Consider the following 16,377-nt stretch of genomic DNA (forward strand, 5'->3'; position numbering starts at 1 on the left):
GTTTAAAGTCTTGGTGGAGAAATACCAAGCAACAAGTCCTAGTTAAAATTAATGCACAGAATCGTTAGGCGTAATTCAATCACATGACGCGTGAAAAATAGCGCAAGATATAAGGTCGGCGAATGAATAAGGTGGAAGGCGAGTGCTTGGTCACTCAGGATGTTGAGTATTCTACTACTCTGGGGCGTTGGGGAATTTAACTATGAAATTCATTCTTAAATTTTTTAAAAACAATAAGAATGCTGCGATTTACGAGGCGGCGATAAAATTTACGGCGAAGGCAATCACTCGATCAAATTTGGTGTTCAAAGGCGATATAAAAACAATGGCGAAATGTTGCTTGCACGAAGAAATTACAAGAAAGTGCAGAAAGAGGGCGATAAAGGCTAAGTAAAAACTACAATTACATTATTCATTATTTCTTTCTTCTTCTTCCTCTCTTGTTTCTTCTTCCTCTCTTATTTATTCTTCCTCTTCTTCAGTTGCGGTCCAGAGATTTTGATCAATCAAGGGAGGATCGTCGGGTCCAACCAATCCCTCAGCAGTGATTTCTTTCATCACTCCCATGGCGCTAAAATCAAGATTTGGAAACAAGTGTTGGGCCTGGTCCTTGGCGAGGTAGAAGCCCCGTTCGCGGCTGTCATAGGCAATGTCGGCGGCTTGTTCCCTCGCCTCAGTGGCTTTGGTTTTCTCCTCTGATAGCTCGCCCTCTAGCTCTTTAATCCTCGTAAGAAGATAAGTAATCTCAGCATCTTTCGTGACGAGGGTCGCCCCACGTGCCTCGTTCACCTTCTTGATCTCTTCAGAAGCAGCCCACATTGCCTCCAGATCTGCCGTCACCAAGGCCAAAGACTCGGCGGACTTTTTCTCCTGCTCCGCCAGCGACTTTTTTGTCAACTCCAGTTGAGCGCTCAATGTTTCAAGCTCTGACTCCTTGGCAGTCAGCGCCTTACCCTTGACGAGCAAGTCCTTCTCTAATTGATCCTTTTCTTTTCTACAAGCTTGGAGGCTGGAATCAAGGTCGTCCGCTTCCTCCTTCATCAGCTTCAGATGGTCTTCCAGCTCGCCGATCTTGATCCCCGCCGCGCCAATCAACTTGTCAGCATGGACTTTGTCTTTTCCCGCCTGCGCCACCACTTTGTCGAAGCGTTTCTCCCAAGCAACGGCGGCTTCTTGATGCTGAACACTCTCAGCCTTCAACTGTTCAGCTTCAACGGCTGTGGAGTTGAATTTGTCAAAAGCGTGGGCAAAGATGCACCCAGCTCGTAGGAGACATGCAAGGGTTTCCTCCTTGGTCTCGTTGATGCCTCGGCTCAACACTTCTTTTTCTATGATGTCGCGGTTAAGGCCAGTGAGCAAGAATTCTGAGGGCTCAATAGCATTGGGTAGCATGTTGAAATGGCTAGAAGAACCGCCTCTGTTGCCAGGAGCTTGCTCAATCTGGGCTGTCTCGGAAGTAGTGGCGGCACCGGGTGTGGATCTTTCTTCTTGGCGAGGGGGGGGGGGGGAGACAAGGAACGCTCATCGTTCGTGGGAGGCGGGCTAGGAGGTGTGACTTGGCGCGGGGGAGACTTGGGGTCTTCTTTTTCTGTTTCCCTTTCTTTCTCCCCGGCGGCACCAGAGCCTGTGGTGGCAGCTGCGGCGCTTGTGCCAGCAGTTGATGGCTGGTCGGTAGTTGTTGCTGTGGCGCCTATGGTGGAAGACTTGGCGGCAGCACCGGTAGCTGAACCAGTGGCTGCAGAATCGGGGGCCGTGACAATGACAGGCTCAGTGGCCGCGGCGGCGGAAGCTTCGGCGGTAGAGAGTTGGCTCGTCCCGTCAGTTGAAGACTTGGAGGTTGCAATGGCGGCGGCGGCGGCAGCTTTCTTGCTTTTGGGCACGGCGGTGGCGGTGGGCTGAACGCCGGGGTTGGAAGGGCCAGCCGAGGAACCTTTGACTAGTCTCCTCCTCTTGGGACCCTGAGCGCCTTCAGCTTGGTTCTCCGTACCGCCCCGTTTTTTCCCGTCGCCCTCAGTGTTAAACTTCGGGGAAAAACGGGCCATTTTCCTCTCCCGGGCTTTCAAGAGCTCAGCGTTGGTAAAGTTCATGTCTTCTGCAAACAATAAATAAAAAATTAGTAGCAACATAAGGAGTAAAAAAGAGGGTGTCGATGGTAAAAGTAAACTATAGGTGACCTAAGAATTTGGGTGTCCTTGAGAGGCGAGCGCCCTCAAGGACCGTTGAGCAGTCGAGGACGGGAAGCGGAGCGAGGAGACTCAAAAAAGCTTTGTCGTTGGCAGACAAAGATTCTTCCGGAGGATCGGTAATCCCGTTGGGCTTTTCCGTCCAGTAAAGGGGAAAAAGGGCAGTCCCGTCCCTAAGGGTGAAGGCCTCTGGGTAGGCGAGGTGGACCGCCACACGGAAGTACTTCCGGGCAAAGGAGGACTTCGCGTTACTTTTATAGGGATTCAAAGTTCAAACACTTACGGCCGGCCCGGGCCTTTAGGGAGATCCATCCTCTATTTTTGATGGACTTAGGGTCAGCATCGTAGAGGTAGAAGAAGCTGGTGGGAGTTGGGGCGATGCCAACCGCGGCGCACAAAATTTCAAAGCACCGGATGAAGGCCCAGGCGTTGGGGTGAAGTTGACAGGGAGCCGCGTTGATGTCGTGGAGGACGGTTTGAACAAAGGGCGAGAAGGGGAGCCTGATTCCAAGTTCGCCAAACATGTATTCGTACACAAAGAAAAAGTGGGATCTCTTTACGTCGCCATCGGCCTTATGAAACCAGGGGCGGTCCCCGGTACTGCAGGGCCAAATCCTGAGTTTGGCGTTAAACTCGTCGTCGACAGACAAGCCGCCAAGGCTGCCCACGAATTCCACGATGGGAGCACTATCCTGGAAAATGGAGGGTTGGTCTATGGCTTCGTGTGTGGGTGCTTCTTGGACTGGAAGGGGTAGAGTGGCAAAAGTTTTCCGTCGAAAAGGGGGGATCTCCGGGACCTCCAAGCGGAGGCCGCCGGCTGCGGTGGAATCAGGGTCGCTTTCAGAAGAAGAAGAGGGGTGATTAGGGGAGTTGGGGTCTGAGGCCATCTTTTATGATCAAATGAGGAAAGGGGAAAAAATGAGTAGATATATGATGCAGAGATAAGGGAAAGAGGACTCACCGGAGAAGGATGTGTAGAGTGGGTAGCGGAAAGGGTGATAGGCGACGGCACCGGAGCGGAAGTCGGAGGAAGGAGCTTGGTAAGCGATAAGGGAAGTAAAAAGGGGTCTCGGAAAGGGGTGATTGTAGGGAAGAAGGGTTTTTATAGGCAAAAGGGGGAAGTTGGAGGAATGACGCGTGTTGGACGCGTGTGGAAGATTGAAAGTCATGATGAGTTCTGGGGAAGTGGAGCGCGTGTGATGGGAGTTACTGCGCATGATGGGGCAGTTATGAAAAGTGAAACGACGGTTCCGGATTAAGAGGGAAGTTGATGTAGCTGACGCATCACGTGGGGCAGTTAGGGATTTGAAAAGTTTTTGAAATAAGAGAAAGCGCGAAAGGCCTCGCCACCACAAAAACCAAGCGCCATCGCCTCACAATTGCCAGTCAACACTTAGGTGATCAGTACATGACCAATGCCTGCCACCTTTCTCGCTGGCGAGCGATCGCTCACCTACTCCAACTATGGACTTGTGGACTCGCCAAGTTTGGGTTGCTCGCCGAGACCAGTGGACTGAGATTGAAAATGCTTTTCCATTTGCTTAAGCCATGTTGGCGACGTAGTTTTCTTCTTTTCTCTTAAGCCATGTTGGCGGCTTAAATTCCAGCGTACTATAGGATGCTTTTTAAAGACATTTAAAAGACACACTTAGCTCTCATGCTTCGAGCTCGGTGTCTTGTGGACTTGTGGACTGGGCGATCCCCTAGAGGGGCAACGCCCAGTGTATAGCCCGCCAGGGGCGGAGGCCTGGCCTTAAATTGGGCCTTAGCTTTGGAGGCCCAATTGGCCCAATGGGTAGTGCCCAGGCTCTATAAATAGGAGGCGGTTACTATTTGTAAGGGACTTTTTTGACTCATTTGATAAAGGAACACTTGAAATTCAGCACTCTTTCTCTCATTCTCACTCTCTCTTAGCACATTCTTCCACTCCCTAGGTACTATCCCTATCCTCAATGTTCATTCCCAGAACAGTTATTATTATTATTATTATTTTTTAACAGACTGGAACCATATCCAATTTATTAAAGATAAAAAGAAACTCATCATGATCATATATCTTTTAAATATATATATATATATATATATATATATATAATTTGAATTGAATTTAAACTGATTATAACAAAAATTAAATGTATGATTATATAAGTATAAAATTTTCATGGAGATAAAAAAACTGATATTGACACCAAAAAAAATACACCCGTGATCTAAAAAAAAAAATTTAATTAGAAGATAGTATTTCACAAATCAATTATCAGAAGAGAATTTATGTAACAAATCATATGAAAAGTAGTAAATTCAATAAAGAGATCAATTTAATAATATAGTGTATTTTATGAATCTTTTCTTGATCTCTTTCCATTATGATATATCTCATGACCTTTTTTTTTTGTCTCTTCCACTTTTGGTGGCAAGATTCAATAATATTTCATTCACATCAAGGAAGGAATGAAGAATGATCAAGTCAACTAAATCATAGAGTAATTTCTCTCAAATGTATCCAATAAATCGATTGAATCTTTTTGGGATTTTATATTCATATAAATTTCTAGTTCTCCAAGAACTCTTTGTGTATTCATGCTATGGTACTTCTAGACTCATAGCTCAAAGAGAATATATCTCAATACAATTCTTATGGATTCGTAGGATACAAATCTTCATGATTCATATTTTAAAAATACTACTACGGTACTTCCAGACTCGTAGGTTATGAATCTTCATGATTCATTCAAAATAATTCAACTACAATGTTTCTGGATTGTAGGCTATGAATCTTCATGATTCTTTTAAAATAATTCAATTACACTAAGACTATGAATCTTCTTGATTCATGCAAAATAATTCAATTACAGTGCTTCTGGACTGTAAGGCTAATTCATGCAAAATAATTCAATTACAGTGCTTCTGGACTGTAAGGCTATGAATCTTTCTGATTCATGCATAATAATTCAATTACAGTACTTCTGGACTGTAAGGCTATGAATCTTCAGGATTCATGCAAAAATTGGTACTTTTAGACTCATAGTTATGAATCAATATAAAAGAAAAAAAAATTGATTCGAAGAAGAAGAAAGAAGAGAGAAAATAAAAACAAATTATAACCTTCCACATGGATGTGGTACTTACTCTGGAATTGGTACTTACTCTTTCACTTAGGAATTGGGAATTTTATGGAGAGACTATTGTGCTGATAACGTGTTATGAATAAAGAGTAAGCAAGTAAATAAGAGAGGAGAATAGAGGAACAAGAGATATAGAATAATGTGATGAGGATCCTCTGCTAGGTGCAGACTCCCTTGTATTTATACTATTAGGTTTAGAGTGTTGAACAAGTATACATGTGGGTCTGGCCCATGGACTCCTAACTCTGATGGGCATCCAAATATTCATAACAGTTTGGATATTCTTCTCTTTGCATTTATCTATTTTCGTAAATTTGTTTTTTTTTTCTTTTCTTCACAAGATAGAATACTTAATGGGAGCGAAGAGAAGATAAAGTAAAATGTATGGACATTAATCTAAAGACAAAACTTATATATATAGCACTATAAGTATTATACGGTTCTTCAATATTCAATTCAATTCAGTTTCAAAAAAAATATTCAATTCAATCATATAATTTTTAGTATTTTATTAATTTTAAAACATTTTCCATTTTCATTTTTCAACTAACGAATAATGTTGTAATTGGACAAAAGTTAAAATATTATGAATAAAACAATGTCTAAATTTTGTCCTAATCAAAATTGAATAATAGTGATAACATCAGAAGAAATTTGATGACATTCGACTCAAGGTGTCTTGTAATGATGTAAATGCCTCTTTAAAAAATATATATCGGTTTATCCATTCTTTATATATTAAATTTAAGTATTAAATCTTAAATTTTATGCATGAATTCACTTGGCATAAGCTTCATACTAAATGAAAATTAAATTAATATTATTTATTTACTCCTTCAAAACATATCCCTAAATTGTTTTTTAGTTACATGGCGCGGCAAAGTCCCTACTCCCTAGGGAAGGACAACTGGGTGCCTGACTCAAACGGCCAAGGGGACAAGCCCTCTCCTACGCCAGCCCTAATTAATCGATGACACTCTCTAAAGGGGAATGGAACATATACAATATCAGAAAGGTAACAAAAGGGCTCTGAGGGTAACCAGCCAGCCAACATATTGGCTTCCCTATTCACATGAATAATGTTAGTTATACACCTCTTTTTTAGATGGAAGAGGTGGAATGAGAAGAGAGATAGAAACAAAAATAAGTGAAAATGAAGTGTTTAAAAAATGATCAAGTGTGTATATATCAAAACAAATGAGATTGAATTAGCTTATTTTTTCTTTAAAAGCCGATCTAATCCAATCTGTGAAGCAAAATTAAGAATAATCATAACAATAATAATGATAATAATTTTAATAAAAATAAAAAAATACATATTCAAGTTGGTTAATGTTTTTTGCTTAATAATTAATTAGTTAAAAGAAATAATTTTGAATATATTTTAAAGAATCAACTCAATGACATGATTCGAACAAACCCTTCTTATTAGATGACCATGATACTTCCAAAAAATCAAGATTCTTGATCAATGGAGGAACAATATCACCATTTTTGTTCAATAAGATACCTAAGTGGACGATTGACTCTTTCGATACTGCCCATTGGAAATATTGAAGGAAATCAATTCCGTGAATATTATTGAAAATTTGCAATGTATTTATACAGTTTAGAGTTGACTAATTAAACAATAAAGTCTAAACCTAATTACATACGTAATTACAGGTAAATGAATAAATAAATATTCATATTATATCATATTCTATCACACCCCGTAGTCGAAGCGAGAGGTCGACGGGAACAAAAATCATAAAAAAGAACTCGAGGAAGACCCTTAGTAAAAATGTTCGCAATCTAATGATGAGAAGGAGCACGAAGAACGCGAGTCTGACCACGCACGACTTCTTCCCGAACAAAGTGGATATCCATCTCAATAAAACCGGACTTAAAATAATCTTAATCATAACTTTTTAATTGATTAAAAATAAAATTCTTTCAAGCTTGATCACATGTTTAGATTAGTTTATATTTCTTCAAAATCATTTCCTACACAAATTTCTCCTCACAATTCTTAGACTCAATTATAAAATGATTCTTAAACATGCTATCAACCGACATGTTTATTACACCTCGAGTTTCTTATGAACAAAGTCCTCTTTTAGCTTAACTTATTATTGACCATATTTAATATGGCCTTACATAAATCTTAAAATTTAAAATACACTAAGAAATCTACTACTTACTAAAGCTAGAGGGTTTGGAGTACTGTTCATAAGAGAATACCCGCAAGAGCGGGTTACGGGTCGGTTCTGGTGCGGTTTTTCCGAGACCTATGCAGGAGACCCGAAAACGGTAGCTGCAGCCTGCAGGGTACGGAATATCTTCACTACAGCTTGCAAATCTTCTGCAAGCTTGCCCTCTTCCCCATTTGCCCCCTTTCTCATCTTCTTTCTCTCTCAAATGCCTGAAGGTGACGGTTCTTGGAAGCCTCGGGCCTGTGCAGGTTCTCATGAGGCCGGAATCCACCGTTGGCGAGCTGGTGGCGGCGGTGGCGCGACAGTACGTGAAGGAAGTTCGCCGTCCGATCCTGCCGACCAACGATGCCTCTGATTTCAACCTTCATTACTCGCAGTTTAGCCTAGAAAGTGAGTTTCCTGTTTCCCTTCACAATCTCTTGATCTTCATATGAAATCATGAATATAAATTCTGATGATCGTGAAATTGATCTGGTTGTTTTGTTTATCTATGAAGGTTTGCATAGGGAGGAGAAACTGGTAGAACTTGGCTCTAGGAACTTTTTCATGTGCTCAAGGTTATTTTCAGCCGTTTTTCTTCAATGTTATGTGGCTGATTCTCTGTCTCTTTCACAGGTTACCATTAGTTCTCACAATGTTTTCATTCTAATTAAGATTGTGCACACAACATGTTCGTTAGTTTGCTTCACTGAAATTCATTTTATCAACTGTGTTTTTTTTCCTTTCAGGATTTATATCGTGTTTTCATTCACCATTCTTCACTCAAAATGAGCAGCTCAAGGGAAAACTCGCCAGATTGGTTATGTTATTTTATGAAACATATGGAAACATAAGGTATGCTGCCTTTAACTATGTTAGCTGGCTGTTTGATATCCTCAATCTATTGTTTCACAGTTGGGCTTTTGTTCATGCTACTATAATTACTCATCAAGAGTGATAATGTCATATTTGGGTTTTGCTGGAAAGGCTGTGTGCATTGGCCATAAATTGATTTTTATCATCTACAGATGCATGCTTTACACATCATAAACTCTTAATGAGTAATTTTTTTGTATTTATTATTACTTTGACAGTGGCTTAATCTCAAATAAATCTAATGATATTCTTACTCTTTCAAAAAAAAGGGATGACTAGAGTGTGCTGGTTTGGAAAGCTTACTGCTTCCTATCATGTGCTTCTCTTTGCTGGTGAGTGGTGATGGTGTCAAAGTAGATGAGGAGATGTCAAAGTTGCTTCCTTCTCAGAAAAAGAAGATGAGACAAAAACAAAGAAAGGCAGAAGCAAGAGCTAAGAAAGTATTGTACTCATTTCTACAGCTTCGTTTGAACTTGGTGCAGGAAGGGCATTCATTCATCCTATTGTTTTATTTTGTTTTCAGGGGGCAGAGGAAAAGAATGAAGAGTTTAGTGTTAGTGAGGTATTCAAGTCTAGGAAACGACATGTAAAACCTGTGAATCCTGATCCACATGGGGAGAAGTTATTGCAGGTTAAGTTTTAGTGCCTTCAACTTCAGTAACCATTGCGATTCTCTTTAGCCTGTGTTTTATATTTTATAATTTAATGGATAAAATAGAAGTTTTCTCCTTGATTCTTACTAACGGTTACCATTATGGTCATTTTCACCAATCACCATGCATATTGACATTTTAGATCTTGATAGAAAACTCTAAATATTTAAGATAATCAAAGGGTGTTATATTTGAGTTAGAGATAGAGAATATGGTTCTTCAAAAGTGATAGGATTTAGAAATGCACAAAAGGTTCTGTTTGCCAGAAGGAATGCTTCACAGAACAAGGGGATTCTTTGACATTTGAAACCAGTGTTGTCAAATAGCGGCTATAGCGGCCGCGACCCGCTATAGCGTAGCGGAAATTTGGCCCGCCGCAATCGCTACGCCGCGACATCGCGGCCACCGCGACAAACGCGATTGCGGCGCAACTCGCAATAACGCCGCGATGGGCAAAGCGGAAATATCGGGTGGGAGTTAATTTCATGCGTGATTTGAGGGAATTTTCAATAATGGCACCGCTTGGAGAATGTAATACCACCGACTGATTTAATTGGATGCCAATTAGTGGAAGAAAATGGCACCGCTTGGAGAATGATGCCACCAACTGATTTTTCTAAAATGGCACCGCTTGGAGAATGTAATGCCACTTCTTTTTTTCACACTCTATTTTCTTTTCTTTCCTTTTCTTTTTTCCTTCCTTCTTTCTTCAAATTTCCAGACTGTTTTCTTTCTTTTTCTTTTTTCATTTGTTCGCTATTCACAATTCAAACTTTCAGAATTCAGAATCTGTTTTTATGTTTTTTCACTCTGCTTTCTTTCCTTATCTCTTTCACATTTTCTTTCTCTTTCTCTTTTCACTTGTTCGTTATTCACAATTATCTGTTTTTTTTTTTCACTCTGCTCTCTTTCCTTATCTCTTTCACTTCGTTTTTTCTCCACAGTTCCGGTTTCTGTTTTTCATTTATTCACCCTCTGTTTTCTGCTTTTTATTCTGTCTCTGTATTTTATTTCGTTCTTCTTTTGTGACAAGCTATTTTTGTATAATATTTTACTTATTTTAACCGCTATGCGGTTACCGCTATTTGCCCGCGACGCTATCCGCTAAATGAAATAGCGGATTTTGGCCTCGCCGCGATTTTCCGCGATCGCGATTTGACAACACTGTTTGAAACAGAGGTAAGTAAGGAAATTGGTGATGAGACAAATGCAAAAGTTTCTAGCTTAGGAGAGAGATATGAAGGTTCGAGAAAGAAGAGGATATTAAGATTTTGTGGCATTGTGAAATTTCTGCATTTCTATAACACAGGCTTCCATAAGAACTTTGTGTATTTTATATGCATATGATCCATGTTATATACAAAACATGAACTCCCCCATTTATGGTTGTATTCATGTGGAATTCTGTGTTTCTGTTATTCTGATTTGGATTCTACTTATTTCTTTATGGACTGTATGTGCTTACAGATTGGCCAAGAGAAAGGGATGCAGCAAGGAGGACAACCACCTTTGTCTGAGTTTTTTCTCCTCTTTCTGATCTGAACAGGTAGGAACAGATTGTTACTTTAATTGGATCAGCTTATGTATGTTCCATAAGATTATTCAGGTGCACCTATCCAAATACACTAGACACTTTTACAAAATGAGAATTAAAATTGGCCCTTCACATTTTTTTCAAGCTTTTTTTCATGTCATGATGGTTCGGGATTCGGGATGAGCAAATGGAGGGAAATTACTTGAGGTTCTCCATGAGATTCTTCTAAATACATCTTGGATTGCTATTGTTTATTTCTTAACTTTTGACTTTAAGCCATCATCGAATTTATGACATATACACATTTGAGGGTGTGCTTTAGTTAGGTGAGTACTGAATACTGATGCATGTTCTTTTTCTTTTTTGAGAGTAAAAATTCTGCAGTCATACATCTAATAATACAAGTGATGAATTACAATTTTATAAATTAAAAACTCAATTTCCAAAAACTAATCTGAGAAAAATATGCAGATTGTTGCTTTAAGAGCCACAAGGTCTGTAACCTCTTCTTCAAACTTCCCCTTTAAACTTGGCTTCATATACCTGAGGTTGCATGTAGATAGCTGAAATCAATCTGCGTGCAAACCATCTCATGTGCATAGCACGTTGAGTTGCACTTGCTGCTTTAACCGTATCAAACTGCAAATACACAAAACCTGCACTTCTTTTGTCGACATAGATATGCTTAACCCGCCCAAATTTAGAACACTCTTCTTCTACATCCTCTTTAATGTCTAGATCAAAATCAAGTTCTGTCTCTGATGCATGTTCTTTTAGAATAGGGTTTCTTTTTTCTCAGGCCTGCAAGATATGCATAATTTATTTGTTAACCTTTTTCTCTCTTTGGCTTTTAATTTCAGTTTTAATGGTAAGAACATGCTGCATCTTTTATCAGATTTGGTTGACATAGACATATTATGATGTGGACATCTGATACTAATTAGATTCAATTTTTTTAACACTTGCTGCAGATAAAAATTGATTTGGAAATATTTCAAGAATGGTTATCTTGTGAAAAGCCCAAATGGTACTATGTGGAATGCCCAAGTGTTTAGATGGGGAGGAAAGATTTTTTTGTTGCTCTCTACTGTCACAAAGCTTTTAAAGGAGTTCATAAAAAGACTGTCGCATGAGACAAATGGTCTATATTTCAGGTGGGTTTTGATAAACACAAGAATGGTATTTTCTATTTTGAGCCAAGCTTTAGTGTTTTTTAAATCATGTGTGGTATTGACTTTCTGATCTTTGGTTTTCAAGTTCTTGATTGCCTTTCGAAATGGGATGTATTTAATTTAATCTATTTGCAACATAATAAGAATGAGAATAAATTTCTTTGTGGCTTACACATGTGATTCACGACATAAGATTTGAGAAGGAAAGGGTGCAATGTGACTACACTAGCTCATGGTCCATTCTTTTTTTTCTTTTCCATTTGGTAATGGATTCAATGGACTGAATGGAGGTTGTTACTGACACTGTTAAATTAACACGGTGGGACAATCCATATGTACCACACACTTATAAAGGACTCTTAAAGTGAAAATATGCTAATTTGAATTCAGTCGATTTTCTATTTAAGGTTTTATCATCACTTTATTTCATGTGGTGTTGGGATACTACTTCTGATGTCTCTGTCAATCATAATATTTTGATGATGCAACCAACTAATTCATAGATGCTTGTGTTTATAGGTTGATGGTGATCGTGAGCTACTTTTTCTCTATGAACGGAGAAAGAAGAACTCATGGAAGGAAATTGGGTTACCATCGGAGGTCTGACAAATATTTATTTTTTATTATTATCAAATTACATGCTTTTCCACAAATTTAGTTCACTTAAAAAACTTTGCCTAATCTTACTAATTAAAAATGCTCATTTTATTAGTCTATTTTTTTCTTCTAACTCATGCAATCTATTTTTGACGTTTAAAGATGGACTAATATTTTTAACTAATTAATACATGCATAACTACTGCATTGTTTGGATTAGCTTCTAGCTTATAGAAAGTATTCAATTGATATTTGGTTCCTAAGAAAAAACTCTTCATTGAATGGGAACTTCTCAATTGTTATTTGGTTCCTAACGAAGAAAATGCCTTTATAAGTGTATATGGTGAAGTTATATGATGGATCTTCTAGAAAAGACGAGGTGCAAATTGATTTTAACTTATGAGAGAAGCTCTTATTTAAAGACAAAATCATTACAAGATTATTTCAACTTCTCCTTTTATGTATGTGCCTATTGAGAAGTTTAACTGAATTGTCTGTAATTTTTTTGTATTTGAAGTGTTGTCTCTCAGTTGTTAGCCTGTCTTAAATATATGCCGGTTGCCTTTAGAATTTTACATTATTTTTGGTTTCTAAAGAGGATTGCATTGTGCTTTGGGCCATAGCGTCACTTTCTCCAGACAGGGTTTGACATTGTATTGATTCTTATATTGCAACTTAGTTCGTCGTCAGCTTGGGTTGAAGTACCTCATATTGTTTCCATAGTAAAAAACAACGGATATTTTAACTCTAATACATGGCCTTATCTCTTCACTTTGATTATGATTTAGTAGGTTTGCCTTATGGATGGTTTGAGTTCTGGGTTTTATTTTCTAGCATTGTTAATTTTAAAATTTGAATCTTGTAGTGCCTAAAAGGGTTACATGTTCTGGATGATAGAAGCTGAAAATGGTGATTGGTAATTTTTGCTGCAGATTATATTGGCCTGAAGTGGGTTGTTGAAACACTAATGATGGATAAACTTTGTTGTTGCCGAAGTTTTATCCTGCAATAGTTGCTTTCGACCTAAAATTGCTTTTCACACAATTAAATTTTGGAAAATCATTCTTTTAGTTATACTTTTTGTTCTAGACTTCTTGGTCAAGAAGTTAGACCACTGAGAGAAATTTCAGAGACTACTGAAACTTCATAGTTGAGAAGGATGAATGTATCTTAAGATGAACAAAACTGCAGTGCATTTTATTCTTATGTTTTATGGTATACTTCTTAAAAGTGAAAAGTGAAAAATAAACAAAAGAGTGCCTATAGTGCATATAGGTCTCAACTATAGTTAATGATAAGAATATGCTGATTATGTGTCACACGTGGATGTACTTGCGCATCAAAAACACATTCATTGATATGCTTTTGATGAGTCTTCCTTTTTCTCATTTCCTCCTTATTGAACCAAGGCTAATTTGTTGAATTGGCAAACATATTGAAGATTGTCGCATTCTGGACTGGGCGAGCCCCTAGAGGGGCAACGCCCGGCATGTAGCCCGCCCCGAGGCAGGGCCTTGGCCTTAAATTGGGCCTTGATCTCGGAGGCCCAATTGGCCCAATAGGTAGTACCCAAGCTCTATAAATAGGAGGTAGTTATCAATTGTAAGGGACTTTTGGCTCATTTGATGAAATAACACTTGAAATTCAGCACTCTCTCTCTCATTCTCATTCTCTCTTAGCACAATCCCTCTACCTCTAGGTACTATACCTCTCTTCAATGTTCATTCCTAGAACATTTGGCGCCGTCTGTGGGGACTGTAAACTTTCTACTCCCATTCACGTGGATTGATTGTGCAGGAAGTTATCTCTGATTGCGATTAGGCAATTCTCTGGTTGATTCTGTAACCGGTGTTCGTTTTCCGATCGCGTTTGCATCATTCCTGGTTGGGATGGAAACTCGACGCAGGAGGCAGCATCATTTGTAACACCCCGATTTCGGTGGCGTCACTTTAGTAACCAAAAGAAATACTTAAGCGGAAAAAAACGTGAATTATTTTTTTTCGACAATATAACTAAAGACAGAAAGCAATAAACTCCCCAACAAAAGATAAAGAAGCTACTATACAACTATATATACATGCCTCGCTAAATACAACCACGTCACGAGTAACCTCCAGTGACGGGTGACAGAAAGAGAGTAACGCCCGAAGGCAATATGTACAGTCCAAGGTAAAAATACTGTGTCCGCAACACTGAACCTCAAAATCTGAGAACAAGTTGGCCCAGCGGCCTAAGAAAAGACCCCCTAACTCCAACCAGCTCTCTGTGATCTCCATAGGAAACCACACAAAAAGCTACCGGTAGGAAACTACCCTGTCCCCAAAACTGAAGCATGACGGTCAGAGCATCGACACTACCCCTACACTAATCCCTACCCGAGGAGCCCACACTAGCACTCGATCCTACAAGCTAGCGCGGTCGTCATCCGAATCTGCATCCAGGACGACTAAGTCGACATACTCAACACTGCCCTCTCTGTCCACCCTAATGCGCTCCTGCACTGGCCTCTCGGGCTCGGGGCCCGGAACGAGATCCGCGACGACAGCAGCAGCAGTAGACGGACTAGACTCCGTCGAAGCCCCACCTACTGGTACCTCCTCAGAGGGGTCCTCATCATCCGAAGGGGATGGTGGCGGTGGAGGTCCTCCCAAGCCGGGTCCACAGTGTACACCTGGAGGCAGGTTGAAGCTCACTATGTGCCTCCTCATCACCCCCTCCGTCAAGCGTCCGAATCGGTCGACACGGTCCTCCATGACCCGACCGGTGTAGGTCGCACGGTGGCCCTCGGGATCGACCACCCATGCACCTGGGTCGTCTTGATCAAGCATCTCGTACCTGGTCCCCCCCGAGGGGCTGACCATGGTAAACCAATCCCCCATACTCATCTGACAAATGGCGTAGTCCGCCCAAACACACACAGCAGACGCGAGGGTCAACTCCAAAGAATTATATAATTAATAAATCCAGATATAATTATAGGATAATAAATACTTGCCTCTCAGGCTTATAAGTTTTGGGATAGCTTCCTAGGGTTGCATGTATCACAATGAATATAAAGAACCATAAAAACAAGTAGCATGCCTCAAAAATAGGGTAAACAGTTATCAATCACACTCAGCAACTAAGTCAGCATGTATGTTGCATGAAATGCAATGCTGGGTAACAAAATGCATTCCGGAAGAAGGATGGACATCAACGAGGCGGCCCTAACACCAGCTACGGTGGGTACCTTCCTGCTCGCGTGTCTCTTACACCACACAAAAGTAGTCAGATCAGCAGTGAACCCGTAGGTCTGCCATTCCGTCTGCTACTGAGGACCACCGTAGTGTCCTAAATATGGAAATCCGGGTCTTATGACCATTTTGGAATCCACCGAGGTCCGGTATCACGCCGTGTATTAACCTCAAAATGAGTGCATGAATGCAAGTGATTAGCCAAACAACGTCTCCGACCTCACCCGACACGTCGCCACGTGTTCTAAATAACTTAAAGTCTCTAAAAAACCTACCCTAAGGCAAACGTCGATTCTGCGACAAAATGAATTAATCAAAAGAAGAAGAAGATACTTTGGAACTCATGGTTCCCGGCTAAACTTTAGATAGCCAATCAATAAACTGCTCATCGAGCGAAAAGGTACCGAAGTACTTGGAAACTTATAGTCTCCGGCTAAACTTTAGATAGCCAAACATTAAACTGCTCATCGAGCGAAAGAGTTTCAACATACTCGAAGACTTGTATATTTCCTCATAACGTGGACTCGACGACACTTCTCATATTTCCCAAACTAATATTCAGGCTCTAAGCTCTTATCTAAGGGTATTATTATTGTTCAAAGGATTTAGAAATTGATTAATGTCTTATGAGTTTTCCATGATAAAATAGTTTTCATTTTAATCTTATAATACTTCCTAAGAGTTTTCAGAGATCCCATAATCTCAAATAATTCCCTGAGAAGGTCTCGATCCATTAAAACATAACAAGGTCCGAACTCCGTTCGTCCTTTAAAACTCTCTCAAAATCTCATAAAAATTTGGCATGACCTGCCCGTAATCCTCACTCTTCA

General features: G+C 39.9%; 1 long non-coding RNA gene across 3 annotated transcripts; it reads left to right on the plus strand.

Moving 5' to 3' along the window:
- The first annotated feature begins 7,816 nt into the window (after window positions 1–7,816).
- Window positions 7,817–13,520, plus strand: LOC130738895 (uncharacterized). Of its 3 annotated transcripts, none has more exons than XR_009019653.1 (9): window positions 7,817–7,893; window positions 8,000–8,060; window positions 8,232–8,337; window positions 8,628–8,798; window positions 8,882–8,989; window positions 10,479–10,557; window positions 11,517–11,699; window positions 12,237–12,317; window positions 13,180–13,520. It is a non-coding gene; the product is annotated as an uncharacterized LOC130738895 (long non-coding RNA). The 3 variants fall into 3 exon arrangements; XR_009019654.1 differs by having other exon boundaries at window positions 13,247–13,520; XR_009019652.1 differs by having other exon boundaries at window positions 7,824–7,893; window positions 12,237–13,520.
- Window positions 13,521–16,377: the final 2,857 nt, after the last annotated feature.

The sequence above is a fragment of the Lotus japonicus genome, chromosome 2, assembly GCF_012489685.1.
Source record: "Lotus japonicus ecotype B-129 chromosome 2, LjGifu_v1.2".
Taxonomy (NCBI): domain Eukaryota; kingdom Viridiplantae; phylum Streptophyta; class Magnoliopsida; order Fabales; family Fabaceae; genus Lotus; species Lotus japonicus.